We start from the raw sequence: 16,454 nt of genomic DNA, 5'->3' as shown, positions 1-16,454 counted from the left end.
GTTGTTTTCTCTTGGAAATGTTTTAAGAATGATTAAAATATATTTTGTCAATATTTTGTGCATTGTAGTGAAAACAATTCTAACACGCTTAGCATATGTAATAATAATAATAATATATATAGTATAATATAATATTACATGTGTGATTCCATAGTTCCCCTTGCCGCGTTTTACCGAAGAACCGTTGATCTCAGAGGTATACCTCCAATTAGAAAAAGTATCCAAATAACGTGTGGACATCAGATACGTCATTTATATGGCAAGGGGTTGTATTGTTGTTAAAATAAAAAAGTTAACTTTTTATTCGGTGTCACTGTGCTCTAGAACTCAATTAGAAAGTAGTTTCCCTGTCTCTCCTGAGACCAACAAAAAAACATTTCCAAGTGCAATATTCGTTGAGATATTTGTACTCAAAAATTTGAGAAAAGTTGAGAAAGAACGGCATAAACTGTTGAACAAAGTTTCTTACCCTCCGTAAATGCTGTTCTTTGCCAACTTTTCTCCGATTTTGAATTCAACTATCTCAGTGAATATATTGCGCTTGGAAACGTGGAACTTTTTTTGTCGGCCTCAGGAGAGACTGGACAACTACTTTGCAATTAGGTTTTTGAGGACAGGGTGCCCGTATAAAAAGTTAATTTTTACAATTACTTTTGATAACTATACAACTCCTTGCAACATGAATGATGTATTTAAGTTCTACACGTTATTTGGATACTTTTGCTAAATGGAAGTATACTTCTAGGATAAATGGTTCGCCAGAGTAAAATACGGCAAAGAGAATTATGGAATCAACCTGCATATAGGTACATAAATCAAGACATCTTATCCGTTTCGTTAAACAAATCAAATTAAATATTAAAAAATTTTCACGTAAATTTTAATTGGATTGGACGAGTCGATTAACTCTAGTGCTGGGAATCGGTTAAAATTTTTAACTGGTTAATAAAAAAAATGTTAATCGATTAATCGAATCTTAATCGAATATTTTCTAATGTGTGCGCTCACAGTTTATAACAAATTTATTAGGTAACTTTTTTTTTATTAATCGATGCTACAAAAAATATTTTTTATTTATTTCACTCACATATTTGCTAGATGTGAACAAATATTGGATTTAGTTGAGAAATTAAGTCTGCGTGCTTAGTGATAAGCATTTTTTCCAGATATTGGAATTTCTCTTCACTGAAATCTTGTTGTTTTTTTTTAGAAAATCAGTGATTGTAGGTCAGTTACTGATTTCGGGACTAGTTCGATCTTCATACTGTTACTGTTTTCCTGGAAACTGCTCCCAAATGGTATTGGAATGCGAATAGAAAAACGGCTGTTCACAGTGGAGATCACTTATGTTAGTCTTGTCTTCCAAAACTTGCATCAACCCCAATTTTAAACTGAAATCATCAGCTGTTTTTGTTGAATCGATTTGTGTTTCCTTTATGTCGAAAAATGTCATTAAAATATTGATTCAAATATTTTTATATACGGTGACTTATATGTGAAATGTTATGCAGAGGAACATAATTTAAGACATCTAATCAGTTTAGTAAAGTATATCAAAGTAAATTATAAACTTCCAAAAAAAAAAAATTTAATAGAATTTTAATCAGAGTCGATTAACTCAACTAAAATTTTTAACTGCGATTAACAACTCATCGATTAACCGACCCGATTAATCTATTTTATCGTACCAGCCCTAATTTTATTCATTTATTGTGAAATAGTTTACGATCACACACACAGACACACAAAAACTTGTGTTACAACTGATGAAATATATTTGATCATACAAATGGTATTAAACATGGTTGGGTGACAGTCGGTACGCGTATATGAAGCGATTTTTTTTCTTCTTCTATTCTATTTACCATCGACGGACGTTTAGAAGAGCTCCAACGATCAGACTCCCGCCTTGGGAATTCGGATTTTGGTTAGGGGTGCATGTGGAAAGACGGCCACACGGGCAAGAGATGATGATTTTTGCCCGAAGCGCAAGTAGCATATGGGTACCGGAGGTAATCGTTGGTCACAATGAAAAAAAAAAAGAGGATAAGTGGGAGAGGAGGATAAAAAGAGGAGAAAATAATAAAAAAGGGCTCAATCTCTGGAGGTTAATCCCTCAAAAACTCCATGCTTGCCTAAATTCGTTCTCGTCGGAAATGTTTATTGAATTGCTTAATTAGTTTCTTTACCGGAAAGGGCTTATATATGCCTTTTTTTCCTCTTTTGACTAAGGTAAATTTGATGGGGGAGTTTTTGATCGAAATATATGTTTTTCCTTAAATAACTTGAAATTAACTTTTGTACGTTGCCTTTATCATTAATACAAAAGACTATTATAGAATGAAGGGCCAGTGACAGTGGATAATGATGACTGCGTAAATCCCCGATTCCCAACGTGGGGGTAGAAGCATGGCTCCCACATCCTGGAGCAGGAGCCCCTAGGCTGGGATCTTTTGCGGGTCAGACTTTTCACGGGCAATTCTATAATTAATTTATAGCGTAGTAAAGCAAAAAATGATGATAATTGTCCCGGGCCCATAGGCCCAACCCCCACAGGGGGAAGGGGGGCAGTTTCATTTCTCAGTGGGAGCAATCGGAGTTTATGAAAATTTATATTCGATGAAAAATAGTTCCTCAGAATTAATGAAAAACTCATATTCAGTGAGATAACTTGCTGGCCACAGATGAAAATTAGTAATGATAAGTAAATAATACAAGAAGAGTAATAAAAATTCATATTTAATGAAAAAATACTTTCAGAATTAATGAAACACAATGAAAAAATTATCTCAGTATAAATAAAATTGTCCAATAATGTAGAGGGCTACCTATTTAACTTGAAGCCATTTGGCCCCGTTGGGTCCACCCACTATGACGCCACTATGCGAGTAGAGATACCATAATATGACTTGTTAGCCACTGGGCTTCATGGAATTCCCCCCCCCCCCCGCACCGTCTCAAAGGTAGGAAAACCCCTACTTTAGACCAGTTTAATAGTCTTTTTTTGCTTCCTCCACGTGGATAGAGGATTCCTTTTCAAATAATTAGAACTATGGTAAAACCCCCCTTAACGGACACTGCCCTTTATTTGACACCTGATAATAGAAGCTTTTTTAAATTACGTCGACGGGTTTCAATGTATTATCCATCCATTAACGGACAAAATTATTGATCCTATGGGTGTCCGCTATCGAGAGGTCTACTGTATAAGTCACGGGTAGCGGACAGAGGTGTAAGTAGGACCTACTTTTCGGGAGGGGGAGAAGCATACACAGGCTAATACGAGATTTGAATGGAGCACAAAGAATCCCTCCAAAAAAATTGAGTTTTCAACCTTCCAAAAATAATTCAAATTCACAGGAATTGATTAAAACAGCTAGATTTTTTTCCCAATATTTTAACTTTTTTAATCTTTTTTATTTTGGATAATCAGATTTCTCATCAGAAAATGAAAGAAACCCAACTCTTAATAAATATTATTAAAAACGTCTTGTGGACAAAAATGTATGCTTTCGTGAGCGTTACGAGTTCAGGAATCATCTTTAAACGGCAAACCTATAGCGTAGCGAAAGAATTACAAAATTGCATTCAGAAATGCTATCGAACTGACGGGAGAATTTATGCAGAAAGTTGGAAAAAAACTAGTTATAAAATACTAAAAAAAATTATAACTATGTGAAAAAAATAACACAAGATACGTATACAGGGTGCATAGGAAAGTTCCTTTAGCCTGGAATAAATAGCAAACCGTTATTCTAATTTGAAAAGTATCCAAATAACGTGTAGACCTCAGATACGTCATTCATATTGCAAGGGGTTGTATAGTTATTAAAATTTAAAAAAAAAACTTTTTATTTGGTCACCCAGTCTAAAAAACACAATTTTAAAAGAAGTTGTTGCCCTGATTTTCCTGAGCAGAACAAACAAAATCCACTTTTTTAAATGTAGTATTCAAAAATCACTGAAAATGAAGGAAAGAACCGCACAAACTGACAGGCAAGCTCATTTTACGCTTCATATGCTGTTCTTTCCGTCATTTTCAACAATTTTTGAAGTCAAATATCTCAGTTAATATTTCACCAAAAAAACCATGGAATATTTTTTGTTGGGCTCAGGAGAGACATTGCAACAACTTCATAATCGGGGTTTTTAGGACAGGGTGACAAAAAATATTTTTAATAACTATACAACCCCTTGCGATGTAAATGCCGTATCTGAGGCCTGTATGTCATTGGCTAATAAACAAATCCTACTTCGTGCGATAAGCCTGGATGGACCAGGGCTGTTTGACAAACTATTACAAATTTTCTAATAACGTAAAAGCCTGTGGGCTCTTTACAATAAGCCAAAAAAAAAATATATATATCAGGTTGATTAGATTGTGCTAGATAATTTTTCAATTAACTGGGAGTGTTGTAAAATGACCACGTTCTTTGCTATAAGCTAGATTTTTCAGTTCTTCTAGGACAGTATTCTTCAATCGCCGGGGCACGGCCCGGTAACGGGCACTGCCGTAAGTCAAACCGGGCCGCGAATGATTCAGTGTTTCATTTGATCATTTTTGTCGCACCACTGTCATTTTCTGCACACGAGGACTAATTTTAGACCGGGACCTACAATTTATTTCCGATTCCGAACGGCAGGCTTGTTTTTTATACTCATCGAGAGGTTGGTGCGCTAACCCCTCGTTGGGGGACTCCCTGCGGTAGCATTTTTTTGACTAATTATCTATTTTTTATGACTAATCAGCCTTTAGAACTGGCCTCCTCGTATCAGTACCATATGTGACGGAAATGTTAAATTTTGGTCAAATGAGAACAAAAATTGCAATTCAACAAGAATGACATCTTCTGTAATTCAAATGAAACTAATATGCTTTATATCGACTGTTGAAGTGTCGCAAAAACAGATATGGGTATGTATGGAAAAATTTAAGTTCCAGGTACATGCGATGCTTTTGCAGACCAATATATGAAAATCGTTAGATTTATATGAAATAAATTTTTCACGTATATTATATGCGACATTTTTTTATAGAATAGAAAAGACGCTTTTGTTGGCTATTTGTTTGTAAGCTTCAAAGCTGCAGCTGCGAGAAGCTTCTTTTATACAAAGCTGAAATAACAATCCACTATGTATTATAAAGTTAGAGTATGCTGGATCTGTGTTGACTTAACTCGTACTAAAAGGAGGATAAAAAAAGAAGTCAAAGCCAATTATTTCAATGTTCGTCAACAGAAACACAAATTATTGAACAAGAAACAAATAGAAGCGTTCATTTTGAACAAAAATCATGTATCGTTTACCTAACATGTTTCGTGAGCGCTTAATGTAAAGTAACCTAATTATTTCTCGATGTTATTAATCACGACAACGAAAAATATTGGGTAATAACATCTATTATTATTATCATCATAAACAATTCTTTCAGCCATGTCTACATATACTATAAAAATGAAGAAAGCTTTCTTTACATACGTACTTTTTTTTGCGAGTTATTTTAGTAACCTTTACAATTGTTCAACGTAAAAATTGAATGCATAATCATGATCAGTTATGTAATTTGCAGAGTATTTAAGCTAAGTACGTCCTCGTGGATACCGATCAAACTGGGAAAAAAAATACATATTAAACGCAAAAATCTTGTGAATTAGATCTTTCATTTTACTTTGTCGGAAGCTTTTCTTCTTTTTTTTATGTACACAGTACGCATTCAGTTTTTTAATAGAGTTTTGAGTGGCGACGTCCGCCATTAACACTTGAGTTTTTGACGTTACTGAAAGATGTCATTGTAGGTGCGCGTGTCCATTGCCAGATGGCAAGCCGGTGCTTTGATTCTCCCTCGTACTCGGCGTATACTCTTATCTTTTGTGAGCCACGAGCTATGTGAGAATAAGCTAGGAGAGTGAGAGCAAATATCCCGCGCTGGCCAACTGTCTAAGCAAGGATCTATCCACCCGCCCATCTTTGTATTACCCTCTCCCTCACAGGGTTGGCCTTTCTCCCCGTCTACTTCAAATATCTGCGACATACCTTGGGTTCCAGTGGGCGGAGGACTTTGTCAATATTAGGGAAACAAATGCAGTTCCTGTAATTCTACATAAACCCCAAAGCCGGGATTCCTCCCTCACTTCAGCATGTATGTAGTATCGGCCGCTTAAAAACGTTTTCCGCCACTAGTTCATCATGATTAAATATAAAACTTGAGATGGTTCCGTGTGGAAAAATTTCTGAGATAAGATTAGAGTATTTGCCAACAAAAATACATTGCCAAATAAATCATATTATACAAAAAACATCAAAAATATTACTGCAAGTAAATACAATTAACAGTTCACGCTTCTTTTCATATGAAAAAAAATTGTAATTCTTTTGACTCCATCCATTTTAACAAAATTTTCAAATTGCTGATTTTCATAAAATAAATTCTAAGACAATTATATACATATTAATAGTATAATGTATAAATATTTCATTCGTTACAATCGATTATTGGTAATTCTGAAATGTTCAAGCCATTATGTCAAAATACTGTATGGTTCCGATAAGAGTGGTTCCGAAAATCTATTTGATAAAAATTATTTTGGGAAAAAAAGTTAACTTTTTAAAAGCGTGGTCACATATAGCATGTCAATTATACCCTGATGACTCAGCTGTTACGTACAGTAGACCTATACTATGGATGTCATAGAGCTTTTAGCACACGGCCTTCTCAAAAAATGAGAACAGCCCAGAAATTTACGAGAGCAGTTCATGAAATGCTCAAGGTGGAAAGCCAAAATTATATAAGGGTACTGTTGTAATTTGTATTTTTATATTCAAAGAGGTTTTTCTTGATCATATCGGTGGCAAAAAAATTGCGTGAAGTCTCAAATTACTTTTTCCTCTTTGTTTAAAAAAATCAGAACATCTGACTTGAAACGGATTTTTACATGGATATTTTCATGCAAATTCACATCAACTTGATCGAATCTGTGTTTTATGTCTTTCCTCGTTATGTATGTAAACCCAGAATCTCGTTCAGTCTTCGAAGATTCGGGTAAAAAAACGGGACATTTTCGCAAACGCAAAATTGCATGTGCATTGGCTAGGACAGTATGAGGAAACGCGTGCTGATATCGTACGAACACATTGCACAGTGGCCATCTTTGTCCTTGACCATAGATTTTATACATCAAGACAATCAATTTATGTCTCCAGCACAGATCTGGATCTGATCCCAATCGAGAATTTTATCTTCGCTATTGTAGAGCCGATAGCAGCTGGTTTGCAACTAGGTTTTTTTTTTTCAGCACGACTTCACAATCTCTTGGTAGAATCAGCATCAAATACAATTATCAGACATCACGAAACCACCGAAGTATCCATGATGTTTGATGGACATTGCCTGATTCTTGATACGATCTGTTTTTTGCATCTTCAAACGTAGTCTTCAGCTGCTGGAACCAAAAAGTAGAGACCCATGAATCAAAATACTTCTCTGGATGGAGGTGCACATTAGGCTCTCTACCTGTTGATTCCAAAAGTTGAAGATTTGCTTGGAGATGAAAGGAAAACATAAATGATCACCTACCGTAAATTCCAATCAAAAGAAGTCCCTAGCAATTTTTCGTTAAAGTTCGTACTTTTTCTGTCTTTTCTTTCGCTTTTATCCCACTCTTTAATATTATACACCAAAGTAATTTATACACCAAAACGACGGGGCAGCCAAAATATGTACAGGGTGATTCCATAATTCCCCCTTACCGCATTTTACTGGCAAACGATTGATCCTAGAAGCATACTTCCAATTAGAAAAAGTATCCAAATAACGTGTGGACCTCAAATACGTCATTCACTTTGCAAGGGTATAGTTATTAAAATAAAAAAAAGTAATTTTTCATACTCACACCTTGTGCTCAAAAACCCAATTGGAAAGTTGTTGCACTGTCACTCCTGAGGTAAACAAAAACAAATTCCTCGTTTCTAAGTGCAATATTCGCAGAGATATTTTGTATTCAAAAAACAGAGGAAAGTTGGGAAAGAACAGCATAAACGAGGGAAAGAAGCGTTGTCGTTAGTCTATGCTGTGCTTTCCCAACTTTTTTCCGGTTTTGAATTCGAATATTTCAACGAATATTGCACTTAATAAGGTGCAAAGGTGCCTCAGAAGAGACAGGGCAACAACTTTTTCCAATTAGGTTTTTGAGCACAAGGTGTCTGTATAAAAAGTTATTTTTTTTTATTTTAATAACTATACAACACCTTGCAATATCAATAACTTACCTGATATCTACACGCTATTTGGATATGTTTTCTAATTGGAAGTATGCTTCTAGGATCAACGGTGAAAAATACGACAAGGGGAATTATGGAATCACCCTGCATACAGGGAAAGTTGTAACTTAATACGTAACGTAAACTTAATTACGTAATAAATACGGAAATTACAACCTCAACAAAAAGTTGTCAGTGGACACATCGCCTTGGATAAATACATGTGATTTTTATACGTCATCGTTTATTTTTTGATTCTATGAGCATGGTCTCGATGCATCGATTCAGATCTCTCTCTTTTCCAAGAATACTGATTAGACTTATTTTTGAACTCATCATATGGCTCATTGTAATGCCTGGAAAATTTACTTCTAAAAGAATTTGAATGAAATGAGGAATATCATAGAGAAACCTGATTAAAAACTTGGTTGATTCTCGAAAAATAAAAATACTGTACTAATATTTCAATGTCATAACTTATTTAAGGCAACTAACTGACTTCGTTCAAATGACGAATTTTTCGAAAATGATTTTATAAATTTATTTGGAAGAATATTTTACACAGAATCCAATACTTTTTCATTCTTATACATGTAATAAGTAAAAACAAAGTTATGACTGATTTAAATCATCTGGAACAATGGTTTCAAAGGCAGCAAACAATTTCTGAACGCGTTTTTCGAAGATTCATCTTTTCGTTATCCCACGCGACACTAAATGTTTAAAAAACTATGCAAGATATTCTCATGAAAATTTTCTACAGCGTTCCAGATAACATTAGCTGTGAACTACGATTTCGGCTATATGTTCAGAATTTAATATTTTACAGCTGTTTAAAAAAAACATAGAATTTTCTAGTCAAAATTCGCGTATTGTTTTCACAAAAACAGCCATATAACGTGATCAGCACGTATTCCCAATAGATCGTTACGATCTGCCCAGGGAATTTTTTAGTAGACATCCATGCCCGACCCGGGATTCGAACCCAGATCTGTACAGTCAGAAGCTGGCTCCCTAACCACTAGACTGCAAGGTGGCAGAGAGCATTTTGCGTATCTTCAAACTTTTAGTCGTGGCAACTACCAAAGCTATTAAAATATACGCTGCAGTTTCAATGTCCAATGTCTGGCGTAAGTGCTAAAAATAAACTAATTTTGAGAACATTATATAAAATATCTGAAAATAGAAATTTTGTTGTAGAAATATTTCAGAAATTTCACTTGAGTTCCTTGTTTTTGTTTAGTATTATGATTAAAATCACACATGTTTTGTAAAAAAACCACACTGTTTTGAAAAAAAAAAAAAATACCCTGCACGTAGTCAGTTGCCTTAAAGTAGAAGGCACATGTTAGCTTAAAAGCTGTTAACAAGCATGCAAGCAGGCTTGCCTTTCCTTTCATGTACTGTATCAGCGCGATAGGAAAAATGAGTGGGGGGGGGGGGACACGTCTTCTCTGTTCCTTTTCTGTATACTTCAGTATATATGATGAGAGTTGTTTTCTGCAGGAAATTTTCCAAGAGGCAAGACGGTGGTTCTGACAGGAAGATGGTGCGAAGGTTGTAACCAAGGGAGACGCCGAAGATTTCATCCGCTCGCTCCGTTCCCTTGGAAACGGGCGTGCAAATATTTGAAGTACCTATCGCGGGCTGAACAGGATTACGAGAGATGAAGGCTCTGCCACCACCGCACCTCCCAAGTACACCAGCAGTAACAGTCACTGCCAGCACTGTCTCTCTCTCTCTCACACACACACATGCTACCTTCACTCTACTAGAATGAGAACAGAGAGTGAGAGAGAGACTGAAAAGGGTTCCAATCCGACCTGGGCCCCTCTCTATCACTTAGGGGCAAGGGCTGCCGAGTTCTCTGTCAACGGCTCGGATTTTCGCTGGTTCTTTATCCGAACTCTTTTCTCCCCTAGCTTTCTTCTATCTGCTTAGGTGTTTCGACGAGATTTGTTGCTAAATCGACAACATCTTCGGGGCATCATCTGGCTCCAGAATGCAGCTCACGTGTCTCCAAGTCGTCAACTTCTATTCTTATCCGCGTTGTTTTTTTTTCAACATACTGATTGAGAAGAAAATATAAACTTTTTATTCGAAAAACAATGACGTAATATATTGTTATTTTTTGAATAAAAATATACAATATACCTTGAAGAAGAAAAAACAGTCAAGAAACTTCCGATCGAAAACAATATAATCAGGTTGGCCTCCACACTTTGTAATAATACTCCATAAAATTGCAACACAATCACAGTTTAACCCTTTATGGTTCACCCCCATAAAAAAGTATTGACATTTTCTTAAACAAAAATGAATGTAATTTGGTGCTGTTAGCATATTTTTAATTGAAACAATACATTAACACAGTAATTTAACTAATAAGAGTGGATTTTTCAATTAACTAAAACGGTGAATTAAGGGAATAATATACAGTTTGCCTGATTTTAATGTTATATCTATAAACAGATAAAATCTGTTTTTTTTTAAGCTTTTACCTTCAATTTTATTTCCAATACCCTCTCAATTTGGTGCGATCCTATAGATCACTGAACACGTAAAACTTCAGCAGCTCTCAAAAAATGACACCGACAAGAATTAATTCTTTGTAGACAAAAAAATTGTTGCACTGCTACTGCCGTATATCGTACTGAAATTACGCAAAAAGATTTATTTTCTAAAATGCCAAAATATTAAGAAAAGAATTTGCTGTAATGGGTTTTTTGATCACATATTTTCCACGTATATTCAAATATATACGGAACCACAGATGGTTAAATTGATCACCCAAAGAACTCTGCTCTACTGATCATTAGAGGCAGGTGGCCGGTGGACAGCAGAGTTTTTCTACTGGTGTGCCATGAAAATTTTTAAACGAAATTAACTGTATTATTATTGGCGAAATTTCAAATGATAACATTGATTAAATGAATATTTACACTGGCCCTATTTATGGATTGGATGAGAAATCCGTTTGTTTTTACTTGCGTGTACGCCAGAAAATTCAGATATTACAAAAGAGGAAAAGCTAATGGAGAAATAAGAAATGACAGAGGGTTAGAGTTAAAATATTGGCAATGGATATTACGTCATTTTCGGTAGCACTTTTTGAGGGAATATTCACTCACACACAAGTGCTGTTATTAATCATTTAAGCGGCACAGCAGAAATCATTAAACCCCCTTTAAAATGTCATATCTTTTTTAAATAAGTAAGTTTACTTCTGATTTTTAGCATGTACAAAGTAAGGGGCATAGCAAAATGTGTTCTATTGAGAAGAAAAATCAACTTCACAAAATATCTGGGCTTATCAATGGTAAAAGAAGAGGCCTTAAAGGAGGCGAGATATCTCGTGAATGCCACTCAAAGGGTTAAAAAGGTAACATTAAAAATTATTCTTCCACGTCATATATGTGCTATATGTGCAAAGCAAACTTTTCTATAATGAACATTATTAAAATAACAAAAATCTCTATCATATCTAGAAAAAAATTCTCAAAAAAAGAAGACTTGTGAGTAGGTCTATGACTGTCCGAAATTCACAACCTTACAAAAGAGCTATCTAAAAAATATTAAGCTGAGATATATATATTAACATTGAAAGTCAAGTTACAAAGTCATTACAGAGAAATAAGTTACAGAAAAATAAGGATTTATCGTAAGAATTTTAGGTATCTTTCTACACCAAAACAAATTACTTTATGTTAATAACTAAATCGCAAAAAATCTGTGCATATTTTTAACATTTTGTCTAAATTCAAGTGTGCCATTAGATGATAAAAGTTGAAAAACAGTGCCTTGCAAGAATGCATGTTATTTATACGTATTGTTTTAGCCTAGTATTACATTTGTTCAGGCATTACGGACACTTTAACCAGGTGGTCAGTCTAACAGGTTTTGCTGTACGTCGCAAAATAATTCTAGTATGAAGAACCCCAATCACATTTCTGTTATAGGTATATAACCATTAAACTTTTCTCCAATTCCACTATGAAATTAAAGTATATAAGTGTACACTTGAATGCATTAAACACCATAATATAAGATATCCAATGCATTTTCTTTGAAATTCATCCTTCCGATACATTTCTTTCAAGTCATAAATGAGTAAAAATAACCATTCATAATGAAGCATTACCTAACGCTCACATATGACTAATTTCACATAAATAACCCGTATTTAAGTTCAACTAACAAAAACATGTTAATTAATTTCAATCAAAAGAAACCGTAAATTAAAGATTTCCAATTATATAAATACATTATCTAAATAAAACGGAATGCACATAGAATAATGCAAAAATTCATCTACAAACTGAATGTACTTTCCAACGTTCACATGATGTGGTCATAAAAGGAAAAAAAAAATCATAATTATCTACATAAATACTAAATATCCAATAAAAAAAAAATTCCTTATACCAGTTTTTTTATATTTAAAAAAAAAAAATCAACGAATATTTTTTAGCTACTTGCACCAAAGAAAATATATTTCCCAATCTGGGGATTTATTATCACTACTAAACAAATGTTGTGAATATTCTTTCATTGAACCAAAAATAAAAAATTATATTTTTATTTTTGAAATAATTTTTTTTTCGTTATTATCAAACAACGTTTACAATGTTTTTAATAGTTTACGCAATTTATTCTGCATATATTTTTTCATATATATACATATATAAAAAAAATAATTTTCTTATTCCCTTATGCAACGTAAACCTAATGTTTGAAAAAAAAGAAAAAAGTATATATATATATATATATATCCCTATATATTTTTCCTTATATATTTTTTTTCTTCATTATATACATTTTTTAAAAATATATTTTTTATCCCGAACAAAACAAACGAACCGAAAATATTGACATTCAAGTTAATAAAACGATTTCGCAACATTCCCCTAAAGACAAATATTATTCCGTATTAAAACATTAAGTTCTAAAACTTTAATGCTACTACGTTAAAAATGAATATACATTAATTTTTTTTTCTTTTATTATTTAAAAAAAAAATTATCTAAAGAAATGTGAAATGTAAACACTTTTCTGTAATTTCAGTTTTCCTTCTTTTAAAAAAAATGTATGTATATATATATATATAAATAAATAAATTCCTTTTAATTTTTTCTCCTCTTTTAAAAAAAAAAAAAGACGTAGAAATTAGTGGCAACCGTAAAAAAAGAAACAAGAAAACAAGTTTTTCCCCCCGTTTTTATTATTATTTTAATTTTTTTTAACTTTTATTTTAAATTCCTCTTTTCCCTCTGTTTTTTTTTTTTTTTTTTAATCTTTCCCCCGAATTCTTAATTAAAATTCCGACGCAACACATTTTGATAAATGCTTTTTAAACGAGAAGCGCGTTTTGCGTTCATCCGAGGAGTTGTAATTTGATTTCAAATTTTCGTGTCGATCAGTTTCTTTTCCTTTCCACGTAAAAAAAAAAAAAATTCTTGTTTTCCTAAGGGAATTCCACGTCTAAGAATTTTATATATTTATTTATTTCGTCAAGAAGTTTCACTAATTATGATTCGGATTGAAGCTGAAACGGCGGGGAAAAATAATAATAAAAGACACAAAAATAAATAAAAACGGTAACATACGATTCCGAATTCTCTTTTTTTTTTTTTTTCCTTTTTGAAATGAATATTTAATTTATCAGAAAATGTATTGCAAGATCTTAATTTCTTCCAAGGATATTTATCGTTGAATGTTATTTTTACTTTTAGGATATTATTATTATTAGGATATTATTATATATATATATATTTTTTTTTTTTTTCGTTTCCCGAATTCCCATCTGCATTTGAATAATGAAGAGAGGCATTTGTCCATATATGTATTTTTTTTTCTTTGCTTTTTGGAGAAGAAGCTCTCTAAAGATGACTTTTTTCCTTATTATTATTATATTCTTTCTTACTACAGTATCCGGTAAACAAACATCGTTATTTGCCTTCTCTTTCACGCTCTTGAAGGCATTTTTCTCGAATCAAAATATTGGACAAAGTGGATAAAGAAACGAAAGCAAAAAAAAAAATATTTTATTTTTATTTTTATTTTTTTTCTTTGAATTTCTTGCGGTCCTCAATAAACTTTTGTCTGCCTTTTATTTATTTATTTTCTCTCTCTTCTCTCATCATTTCTTTTTCCCAATTTTTTTTTTTTTCTTTTTTTTACCAGTATTTGCCGAATCGAATGAGGAGCCTATGAGAACAAGAAGAATCTTACCCAAAGAAGTTAGAGGATAAGAAAGAGAGAGAGAGAGAGTGGATGGTGGTTCTTCAAGATGAGTGCCGAATTGTTAAAAATTGTCTTATTTTTCATTTGGGGATGAGAGTTTGTCTTTGGTTCTCTCTCTCTCTCTCTCACATGCTCTCGTTTCTTTCTTTTTCGACAATTGCCCCCCAGCCTGACTGTCGAGTTTGTTTAATACTGCACTATCTCGACGTTTACACAGAGCTCCAAAAGGCCTGATTGGCTGCAGCGCTCCGTGCGTGTTGTATGTTTTCTTTTCTCTGGTCGGGGTGGAATTATCTTTTATTTCTAAACCAAATATTGCTCGAAGATTGCCGGTGTTTGCTCGTGAATCCACGCGCTGCAACATAATGACAATTCCGGACTGTTTGCATATGAAATATATTTACCCACAATCTGCCATCCTTACAAATTATCTTTGAACAAATATGTAAATATTCCGCGACCAAATATGTACTAAGACGAGCCGTTCTATTCACGTCTGTTCGCCACGAAATCCACCAGTGCAAGGCGCGGCACTGGACCGTACGGATCCAGTCGTGAAAGGCTCTGATCTGTGCTTTCGGAAGATCCCTAGGATCGGCCTCTCATGGAATATATCTGTGTTTGAAAGCCACCTGTCGATAATACCTGTCGATTCGCAACAGGGATAAACCCCCAAGTTTTTTTCTCTTGTAAGATGTAACCGCGAATACAAAATTCCCTGTCTTGAGGCACGTGCGCCACCCTTTCAAAATCCTCCTACTGGTTGGTTGGAAATGAATGAGAAAACTACTCTTAAAAAGACCTGTGTGGAATCAATTTAATCAGAATCATAGGCGGACCTAAACATGTTTCTATAAGTCTCAGCTAGAAAAACAAATGTTTCTGTATTCCAAAGATTTTTAATTTTGATTTCACAAAACTTTGAATGAAAATCAAAGATCTGTTTTCTTATGTATATAATGACTGTCTAGTATTCCCGATTCAATAGAATCAAAACACGTGAAAAAGTTTTGCAAGGCCCAAAGAAAAAAGAATAGAAATACAAGAAAAAAGGAATAAGTTTCCGAAACTCTTTATAAATTCATTGATTAGCTGAAGGGACTGAATTTCGGAATAAATAACCATTCTGGTGAAGAAACCCAAAGAAACTAATTAATCCATTTCCTGGAATTTTCTTGGAATGAGACGATAAAAACCAAAATCTGATAACTCTCAATTCCCAAGAAGTTTTCTCAGTTCACTGCGTTGCTATAGGAGAGGGGGAAATTCAATATGTTCCTTCAAGTTAGTATAAATCAAATGAAACTTTTCTATTGCTTCCCTCAGGCAAGAATTTCAAATAATTTTCTTCCAAAGATCGGCCTGATTGATCGGAGTGCCAAGACATGTATCCCAGTGAAATTGCTTCTCTTAAAAGCGCTCATTCGTCCGTAATTACTGATAACGTGAGCAGAAATGCCGCACAAAACGACGAGAAGGAAATGTACAAATTATAATGGGAAAAAAATCTATCGAACTTGTTCAAATTTATTTCGATGAAATTATTTTAAATGTAAAAAAAAAATCTATCGAAACTTTTTCGGGTCTATTTTGTGATTTTTTTTATTCTTCTTATATTCAATTATCATTCATTGCCAGAAAGAAAAGACAGCAATCATCTCAAGATGGAATCCTTATGAAACGATATTATTACGTAAGTAATTTTATAGTATATTTCATATTCTTATAAAATATTTATGTGTACTGTAATTGTTAGAACCCGGAAGTTTAGGCACCAAAAAGGGTCAAAATAAGCAGGCAAAAAGACAGTAAAAATGCTTAAAATAGGCACTGAAAAAGGCATTTATAATCAATCGAAGAAAGGAAAAATAACTAAATGCCAGGTTGTTAAAGGTCCAGAAAACCGGCAAAAAAAAACGGTTGTACTTGTTTCTCTCACTGTTTCAATTATAGTT

The 16,454-nt window shown here is 33.6% G+C and overlaps 1 protein-coding gene across 10 annotated transcripts in view; it reads left to right on the top strand.

Moving 5' to 3' along the window:
- Window positions 1–16,454, top strand: part of LOC149085148 (silk gland factor 1-like) — a 171,448-nt gene that overhangs the window by 98,772 nt on the left and 56,222 nt on the right. For 6 of the 10 annotated variants that reach the window (XR_016192799.1, XR_016192801.1, XR_016192800.1 and 3 more), the window contains one exon: window positions 16,138–16,192. The exons of 1 other annotated variant lie outside the window; for it this stretch is intronic. The gene's annotated coding sequence lies outside the window, so the exon portion shown is untranslated. Of the gene's footprint in view, window positions 1–14,739; window positions 14,759–14,823; window positions 16,193–16,454 lie in introns of those variants that run through there. 3 more of the 10 variants (XR_016192805.1, XR_016192804.1, XR_016192809.1) reach the window with 3 other exon arrangements.

This window comes from Pholcus phalangioides, unplaced genomic scaffold (genome assembly GCF_987345545.1).
Source record: "Pholcus phalangioides strain wild (caught in Gottingen) unplaced genomic scaffold, Ppha-v1.0 ptg000007l_1, whole genome shotgun sequence".
NCBI classification, from domain to species: Eukaryota; Metazoa; Arthropoda; class Arachnida; order Araneae; family Pholcidae; genus Pholcus; species Pholcus phalangioides.
The sequence above is the reverse complement of the archived record's forward strand: the minus strand, read 5'-3'. Positions and strand labels throughout refer to the sequence as shown.